Source organism: Vicugna pacos, unplaced genomic scaffold (assembly GCF_048564905.1).
Source record: "Vicugna pacos unplaced genomic scaffold, VicPac4 scaffold_221, whole genome shotgun sequence".
NCBI lineage: Eukaryota > Metazoa > Chordata > Mammalia > Artiodactyla > Camelidae > Vicugna > Vicugna pacos.
This window is the reverse complement of record NW_027328900.1, coordinates 138,440-148,273: the sequence shown is the minus strand read 5'-3', so window position 1 is coordinate 148,273 and position 9,834 is coordinate 138,440. Positions and strand designations below refer to the sequence as shown.

The following is a 9,834-nucleotide window of genomic DNA, read 5'->3' as shown; positions in this document are numbered from 1 at the left end:
CCTGTTCTCCCCATTCCCGCCCCCTACATGCATGCGCACAACCACACACATGCGCAGACCCAGCTACAGGAGCCGGCACGCAGAGACGTGCGCACATCAAACACACCTGGAAACACACATCCATGCACAAGCATGCATGCCCAGACACAGACACACAGTCATGCAGATCCACATAGGTACCTACAAACAGGCATGCCCAGAACCACACACTCACAGAGGCAGAGATACTGATACACACACAGGAGCCTGCACGCACCGACATGTAAACCCAGTCTCAACACCCAGACACACATACAGCTAGATGTACACATAGAGACGCCCCACATCAGAGCGACTGGCAACCATCACTTAGATTACACGGTAAACGGAAGTCCCTGGGATCATGCAACACAGTGGCCCTGCTGGTGTCCAAACTCCAGACAGCCACAGACCTACGTACACACACATGAGCGTGTACACATAGTCATACGTGCTCTGGCCTGCATGTGTACACACACAAGCACGCTTTTCCAGAGGCATGAGCACCCAGACATGAGAGTGCCCGTGAGTGCCTCAGAGACAGGTCCCACTTAGTCCCATCTTAGCCCCACCTCCCTGAGGGTGGCAGGCTCTGGCTCTGTGCTAGGAGTCTCTGAAGCTAGGCCATGGGGTGCTGGAGTGGGGGGCGCTCAGCCTAATGCAGAGAGAGGAAGCGGGCCACTGGGCACCAGGCTCTATTGCCTGAAATCCCCTCAGCCCCTTGGTGGTATTTCAAAGTTAGTCAGGATGCGAGGCACCTGCTTCTCTGAGCTGTGAGGCTCTGGCCCTGTCATTACTCTGATTGAGTTATAGGATGGTTGAGGGCCGGGTCCTGAGCTGGACACAGAGTTGCTTCCCTAAGAGGAAACTATCACTGTCCCCATTATACAGATGTAGAAACAAAGGTCTGGCCACCCACGGTGGTGCAGCTGGAACTGGGGGAGCCAGGACTAGCATCCTAGGCAGAGGCAGCCCGCCCTCCACCCAGCGTCACAAGTGGGGCCCTGCAGAAACACCCCACAGCAGGAATAAAGGCCTACAATCCACGCCCCAGAGACCTGCCAGTCAGTGAAGAAAAACCAAAGAATCAGCGAATCAAAGTAAAAGTAAAAGATTTTTGTTCTGACATTCACTTTGGACCCAATTGCCACAGAACCCAAATGCCCACTTGTACGTCTTCCCTTTCAGTATTTTTCATTACACAGATGAGACATAGTCATTGGAAAGAAACAGAAACACAGATAAGCAAGTTAAGTGGCTAAGTAAAAATGATCTCTAATTGCACTCACGTTGGGGAACGGGACTCTGCCCCTAGTTTTGGCTCCTCCCAGCCCGGTGCTGCTCTGTGGGCAGCCTGGGGCCAAGTGTGGGTCTGGCCTCCCAAAGACCTGCTTCCCACAAGAGAATTCTCCTTGCATGAGAATCACCTGCCCCCAGCAGTCCCCAGGCACTCCTGCCCCCAGGAGTCCCAGGGCCTCCCTCAACCCAATCACCTGGGCCGCTTCTCACACAGCCAGAGGAAGGGCCTCAGGCCGGCAGGACTCAGGGGCTGCGAGTCCAGCCAGGGCCTCTCAAGGCGGGTGACAGCGAGAGCAGGGCCCCCAGCCTGCGCAGCTGTGAGAGCACCACACCCCTGGTTGCCCCACTCTTGCCCTCTCCCCTCCTCTTCACGCCCCCTGCCTCCCCCGAGTCTGGGACCCTCAGCTTCAGCCTGATCCACCGCAGTAGCCTCTGATACACCTCCCTGTCTCCTTTAGCCTCCGATCTCCCCACTTGAAAAATGTTCCACGGCTCCCCATTTCCTCAGGAGAAACAGCAAGCTCCCAGCCTGGCACCCAAGAAGACTATGATCAGGCCCCAAACCCCCTTTTAGAATAATTTCCTGCTTTCTTCCCCTCCCTCCAGCCCAGATCAGAGGTGCACTTTCGCCCCATGTGCCTTGGCTCAGGCTGACCCCTCTCTCTGAATGCCCTGGCCTCACCCCATTCCTTCCCTGCCTTACTGGTTTTCTCAGCCTTCAAGACCCAAACCATATGCCCCTCCTCTGTGAATTCTGCCGGAAGCCTCAGTTTTTCATCCTGGGACTGCCCAGCTGATGCCCTCCCAGCTGTCCTGGATTAGAGTTACTCATGCATGCGTTCTGTGTTGCCCTGAGCTTGTCCAAGACAGACACCCACCGGGTCTGGTGCTGTCTGTCTGCAACCTCTGAGTCCCAGTCAATCCATAGCTGCGAGCTGCTAACTGATGAATCAATATTCTGGGTGGCGCGGCCAGGAGCTCTCCTCCCCCCCGCAGGCCTCAGAGGCTGGAGATGGTGAAATCTCACCGGCGAGGCTGCAGGGGGCTCAACAGGGACCTGCGATAATATACTCAGTGGTTAGGGAAGCTGCTTTGAGGTTGGGAGTCTGGGACCCCACTGGAGGTGACTCAGCTGATGTGTCTTTGCCCCGGCTGGGGAGGCTAGGGGCATGCCCATGAAGTGCGGGGAGCCTGAGCTGGAGGGACCTCAGGGCCAGTCCCCAGGGCTGGGCTCAGGTCAGTGTCCCTCTCCGACCACTCTCGCCCCCTGGAGCCTGCCTCGCTGGAGAGCTTACCTGGCTGCCACGGTGCTCTGCTACATCAACCTCCTGCACCACATGAACTGGTTCATCATCGCAGGTGAGGAAGGGGACGGGCATCCTGGGTGGTACCTGCCCATCTACCTGCTGGCTGTCCTGTATCCACAGCGGCCTTCTGTCCAAAAAACTTTCTTCTTGGGGAGCACATCCATGCTGTTCTCACCCCAAGGGGTGGTTTAAGCTCTGCCTGCCACCCAGAGTAAATGGCCCTTTTGACCTAGGCTGCAGCTGCCATGGCCGCAGTGAGGAAAAGATGCTTTGCACGACAGGAAGTGAGATGAGTCTCCCAGAGTCCTGTGCACTGTGAGAGGGTCTGTGAAGGAGGGACTCGAAGCCGGGTCAGATCAGGAAGGCTGGATGTGGGCCAGGAGAGTGCGCTGAGCTGGACCGTCAGAGGAGGCCAACACCTGCTCCTAACATCCCACCTAGAGAAACAAAGACAGTGAGTGGCTGCCGAATGGGAAGGCAGCCTGTGGGCAAAACTCATTCATGGATGCAAAATCTGGGGGGAGGTTTTTGATGAGGGGCATGATATTGGCATGGTCTTCAAGTGTCTCCTTATGGATTGTTTATTAGTAGCAGGTGGGAGGAGGGTAACAATGCAGGAGACGAATTAGGCAACATTTTGACGGAAGGACTAAAATGGCATTACCAGATCTTTAAGGGTTGGGGAAGGAAGTGTTTGGCCTTGGTAACCCTGTCTCGATGTGGTTCAAGAATTCTCCTCTGGTTCACCGTCACGGCCACGTATTTGTTCATTCCTGGAGCAGCCACTGTGCACATCCACAGGCTCACTAACTGCATGGATGGTCTTGGGGAAACCCAGGGAAGTTCAAAATCAGGGCCTCCAGCACGAGCACATGGCTGGCAGGCTGGTGCTGGCTTTGAGTCCTCTCCGCAGGACCGCCTGAGTGTCCTCACAGTCTGGCATCACGGCCAAGACCCTACTCCAGAGCTGGACTCACCACTCACCGACCCTCTGATCTTAGGCAAATCAACCTCTCTGTGCCTCCATTTCCTCATCTATAAAATGGGGCTGATAATAGTACGTAACTCACAGCGTTGTTGTGGTTTAAATGAGTTTGAAAAGAAGTACCTAGACCTTCACCTGGTAAGGAAGAAGTGCTATGTCACTGTTTGTTAAATAAAATAGGGTTTTCCCCGGCACACGTAGATGAGGCTTTGGTCTCAGCCCTGCCCTCAGGGCTGAGGAGTGACCAGCAGAGCTATGTCCTCAAGTAGGAGTGAGAACCCAAGCACACAAGTGCGCACCTGCATTGCAACTAGTCAACACCAGGACAGACCTGCCACCATCTGGACGCTACTGCCCCAGGCAAGGCTGGTCACAGTCATCCCTTTCTAGAGTCCAGCCCTCACTGTGCCAGCCCAGAAGGCCACCCTGTCTTGGCTTTCAGAGCAAAGGAGCAGCTGAAGGAGTCAGAATCCCCAGCATTAGTCAAATCCAGGAGGCTGGGTGTCAGCCAGGAGCACAGCATCGGAATACGATCAACTGCCCTGGACTCCTGGGCTTCCAAAGTCGGGATCCCTCCAGGGACCCAGGATTTGACCCCCAAAAGGGTTCTGGAAGAAGAGACTTTGTCCCAGAGGCATTTTAGGAACAAATTGGAAGAACATCATGTTCCAGGAGCAGGAGGCCAGCAGGGGGCAACACAGTGTCCTAGATGACCAAGAAAGAATCCTGGGTTCCCACACCATGAGGCGCAAACAGGATGCCTTCCCACGCTTAGCCTCAGCTTCCCTATTTGGTCATTGGTGGTCATGGTGGCGGAGGGACTGGATGGCCCTCAGCTTCACAGTTGGTGTGTATGTCTCTCACTTGAAGGGTCAGGAAGTAGAAGGTTTCAGGCTTGGTTAACTCAGTAGCACCATGATGTCATCAAAGACACCAGTGTTAGAGGGGAAGGTATAGCCCAAGTGGCAGAGCGCATGCTTAGCATGCATGAGGTCCTGGGTTCAATCCCCAGTACCTCCTCTAAAAATAAATAAATGAATAAACCTAACTACCTTCCTCCTCAAAAAAAAAAAAAAAAAGATACCAATGTTTTCCATTTTTCCTCCCGGAAATCTTTATAGAGTTCACCTTTGAGTACATATCCATTGCTGCATAACAAACTTCCCCCAGTACGTGTGGCTTTAAGCAACAAGAGTTTTTTATTATCCCTCATGGCTCCGGTGGGTCAGCAATTTGGAAGCAGCCTATTGGCCATTCTGGCTCGGTCCCTCAGGTGGGTGCAGCGAGATGTCCACTGAGACAACACTCATCCGAAGGCTTGACTGGGGCTGGAGGGCCCCTTTCCTAGGTGGCTCACCCACGTGGCTGGCACACTGGTGCTGGCTGTTTGGTCCTCTCTGCAGGACTGCCTGAGTGTCCTCACAGTAGGGCAGGTGTCCTTGAGTGTCCTTACAGTGTGGTGGCTCGGTCCACCAGATGGAGCAATCCAATAGGGGCCAAGGCAGAGACGCCAATACCTTTCACAACCTAGACTTCTAGGTCTGTATTCTGCTGTGTTCTAGTCGGTCACACAGGCCAGTCCTGATTCACTGTGGGAGAGGACCACACGAAGGCATGAACACCAGGAGGCACAGCTCACTGAAGAGCCTCTTGGAGGCTGGGGACCACAGCCTTCACCCACTTGTCATCTCACATACAAGAAGGAAAGAATGTGCAGCAACATGGATGGACCTAGAGATCATCTTTCCAAGTGAAGTAAGTCAGACACAGATAAATCTCATATGATATCACTTATATGTGGAATCTTAAAAAATGACAGAAATGAACTTATTTACAAAACAAAAGTAGAGTCACACAGAAAACAAACATAGTTACCAAAGGGGAGGGAGGGATAAATTAGGAGTTTGGGATTAACAGATACACACTACTATATATAAAATAAACAACAAGGTCCTACTGTTTAGCCCCGGGGAACTATATTCAACATCTTGTAACAACCTATAATAGAAAAGAATCTGAAAAAATAGATATATATTCTATTATTTTATATATATATATACACACACACAGACACACACACACACACACACACATACACATATACAACTGAAGCACTTTGTTGTACACCTGAAACTAACACAACATGCAAACCAACTACACTTCAATTTAAAAAAAAAGAAGGAAGGAGATTTCTCCTGAAATATGTTCATGTATATTTATCTGGGAGGAAAACCTTTCCCAGAAATCCCCCAGCTGGCATTCCTTCAGGACCCTCCAACCAGGTTTCAGCCACACGTCCATGCCCCCGGTGCAAAAGAAGCTGGGGAGGAGGTCACCATGGGAGGCTGCCTCCGTCAGTGAAGAAGAGGAAGGAAAGTAGCCGTTGGATGAGCAAATAAAGCCTTTCACAGATAGCTAACCACCTCGGTGCCTGAAAGGGTCGCCTGCCCCACAAGAGGAAGGGAGCAACCTCACTCCCAGGAAAAGGGGTGTCATGTGACCCCTTATGTTTGGAGAGTTTAAACAAGTCCTTGGTGTGGGTTCCCAAGGAGAAAAGGAAAACAAGTTCTGGATCTAGACAGCAGCAGATGCCAAAAACTGTCCAAACCCAGGGCTCCTGAAACTAGCAGTCACCCTAGCTGGTGGGAAGTATACAGGAAAGAGAGTTCATGAAATTGAGAGCCACAAGCTTGGAATTTCAAGCCTGGGAGCCTCCAGCTGACTTTAGCCCACATTCTCAGAGACACACCAGCATCATTCGCCAAGTCCTGCAGACAGGTTGGGACCAGGCTCCAATAGCGGCACCATGTGGCCATAAGGAGCAACAGCAGTCATGAACTACTCCAGGCAGTGTTAAGTTCCTGAAGTTCACAGATAATTCAGAGTGGGTCTCAAGATCCTGGATTTCTTGCTAATAAGACATGTGCATCATGAAAAGATGCTCAGTGTTGCTAATTATTAGAGAAATGCAAATCAAAACTGCAATGAGGTACCACTTCACACACGTCAGAATGGCCATCATTAAAAAGTCTACAAGTAACAAATGCTGGAAAGGGTGTGGAGAAAAGGGAATCCTCCTGTACTGATGGTGGGAATGTAAACTGGTGCAGCCATTATGGAAAACAGTATGGAGGTTCCTAAAAAACTAAAAATTTGAGTTGCCATATGTCCAGCAATCCCACTCCTGGGCATGTATCCAGAGAAAACTCTATTTGAAAAGAAACATGTGCCCAATGTTCATAGCAGTACTATTTACAATAGCAAAGACATGGAAGCAACCTAAATGTCCATCGACAGATGAATGGATAAAGAAGAAAAGAAGATGTGGTATACATACATAAAATGGAATACTATTAAGCTATAAAAAAGAATGAAATAATGCCATTTACAGCAACATGGATGGACCTAGAGATTATCATACTATGTGAAGTAAATCAGACAGGGAAAGACAAATACTATATGATATCACTTATATGTGAAATCTAAAATATGACACAAATGAACATATTAACAAATCAGAACAGACTCACAGACATAGAAAACAAACTTATAGTCACCAAAGGGGAATGGAGTTGGGGGAGGGATAAATTAGGAGTTTGGGATTAGCAGATATATGCTACCATATATAAAGTAGATAAACAACAAGGACCTAGCATATAGCACAGGGAACTATATTCAATATCCTAGAATAAACCATAATGGAAAAGAATATGAAAAAGAATATATATATGTATAACTGAATCACTTTGCTGTACACCAGAAACTAACATAACATTGTAAATCAACTATACTTCAATAAAAAATAAAATAAAAAAGGGAAGACGGGAAAAGAGAAGGAAAGGAAGAGAGGGAAAGAGGAAGTGGGCAGAGTCTGATGGAAATGAGGAAGAGAATTTTCTAAACTCCTCCCTTCCCTCGTTCTCACTGTTCCCTGAGGGTTTGATATCCATTCATTGGCTTCATGATGCCTTCTCCTACTGGTGTTTCCAAACCCCTACTCAGAAGTCACCTCCTCTGGGAAGTCAGCAGGCTTGACTGAGTGCTTATCTTCTTTATTGGGATTTTCTGTCTTCCCCATGGGTCAGCGAGCCCCTAAAAGGAAAGGCACCCTTTCTGCCTCCTGCAGAGTCTGGCTCAGGCCTTGACCAGAGCAGGTAGACAGAAAGGGTGTTCTGAATGGATGAATGAAATAGGCTTCTCAGGGACCTCGGGGAGCCACTCCTGTAGTGGTGTTCACAGATCCCACCCTCTTTGGTATGGCCTGGGGTCTGAGGAGCAGGACACAGCCTAAGTGGTGGGCTGGAGCTGTTCACAGCATCACTCTGCCCTCCAGCACTGGAGGTCTGCTCCCACCAAGCAGAACCCCGACTCTCTCGATACGTATGTAGGGTGAACTGTTTTCCAGGGGACAACCTAGACCCTCATGCAAATAGACAACACCTGTCTTCCTCATGTACACGGGAAACACTGAAAGCTTCAGGAGGACATATTGAAACTCAAGCTGAGTCATCACTCCCAATGAAAGAATTTGGAGACCCCAGCACTTGGGGCTCAAGTTCCAGTTCCAGCTCTGTGTCCAGGTGACTCATGTCAGCTGTAAGAAGAGGGAGTTTCTGGCTCCTGGCTCCTGTGAGATCATCCCACCACCAAGTCACTGGAGAGAAGAGGTCCTCACAGCTGCCCAAGAGAGCAGACACTGGAGACGGTAACTGCCCTACTCTTGGCCACTTTCTCCTAGGAGTTAAAGTGGCAAAGAGGAGCCCATGGCCCTATACCAGGCAGCCTGAACTAATTAGCTATTGCTGCTTAGCAAATTGCCCCTAAATTTCATGGCTTAAAACAATAATAATATTTTTTATTATAAGAATGATATGAGGGGAGGGTACAGCTCAGTGGTAGAGTGTGCACTTAGCATGCATGCACAGGGTCCTGGGTTCAATCCCCAGAACTTCCATAAAAATCAATAAATAAATAAAAACCTAATTACCTCCCTTCACACACACAAAAAAAATTAGGAAAAAAAAAGAAAATATGTGCAAGTCATATATCTGATAAAGAACTTGTCTCTAGAATCTATAAAAAACTCTTGCAATTTAATAATAAAAAGACAATCCAGTTTAAAAATGGGCAAAGAATCTGAATAGACAGTTTTTCAGAAAAGATATGCAAATGGCCAATAAACACATGAAGAGATGACATCATCATTTGTCAGGGAAATGCCAAGCGAAACCACAATGAGATACCACTTCATACCCCAGATGGAGTAGATAGTAATAGGCACTGGTAAGGATGAGGAGGAACTGGAACCCTTGGGCACCACTGGTGGGAATATGAAATGATGCAACTGTTTAAGAAAACAGTCTAGCAGTTCCTCGAACAGTTAAACACAGTTACCAAAAGACCCAGCAATTTCACTCCTGGGTAGATATCCAAGGAAACTGAAAACATATATCCACACAAAAACTTGTACATGAATTTTCATAGCAGCGTTTTTTTGTAATAGCCAAAAGGTGGAAACAACCCAAATGTCCATCAACAGACAAATGGATAAATGAAATGTGGTATATGCGTGCCATGGAGTATTATTCAGCGATAAAAAAGGAATGAATTCTTGATACATGCTACAATGGGGGTGAATCATGAAAATATTATTAAGTGAGAGAAGACAGTGAAAGACCAAATATCATATGATTCCGTTTAGATGAAATGTCCAGAATAGAGAAATCTATAGACAGAAAGTAAGTTAGTGACCACTTAGGGCTGGTGGGGGGTTAGGGGGATGGGGAGATAGGGGGTATAGCTAAAGGGCATAGGGCTTCTTTTTGAGGTGATGAAAATGTTCTAAAATTGACTATGGTTAGGGAGGGTATAGCTCAGTGGTAGAGCACATGCTTCGCATGCATGAGGTCCTGGGTTCAATCCACAGCACCTCCATTTAAATAAATAAATACATACATAAATAAACTTAATCACCTCCCTCCCCTCAAAATTGAAATTATTATTTTAAAAATAATAATAATAAAATTGACTATGGTGATGGTTGCACATGTCTGAATAGACTGAAAAAAACAAAAACAAAAAACTGCAGTTTATGCTTCAATTGGATGAATTGTATGGTATATGAATTATATCCCAATAAGGTTGTTAAAATATTAGTAATTTATTATTTCATGGTTTCTAGGGGCCAGGAATTCAGAAGCAGCTTGGCTAAGCAGCTCTGGCTCA

General features: G+C 48.3%; 1 non-coding gene across 1 annotated transcript; it reads left to right on the top strand.

The window, feature by feature from the left end:
- The first annotated feature begins 9,470 nt into the window (after window positions 1–9,470).
- TRNAA-CGC (transfer RNA alanine (anticodon CGC)) lies at window positions 9,471–9,543 on the top strand. Its single transcript has one exon. It is a non-coding gene; the product is annotated as a tRNA-Ala (tRNA).
- The last annotated feature ends 291 nt before the right edge of the window (window positions 9,544–9,834 follow it).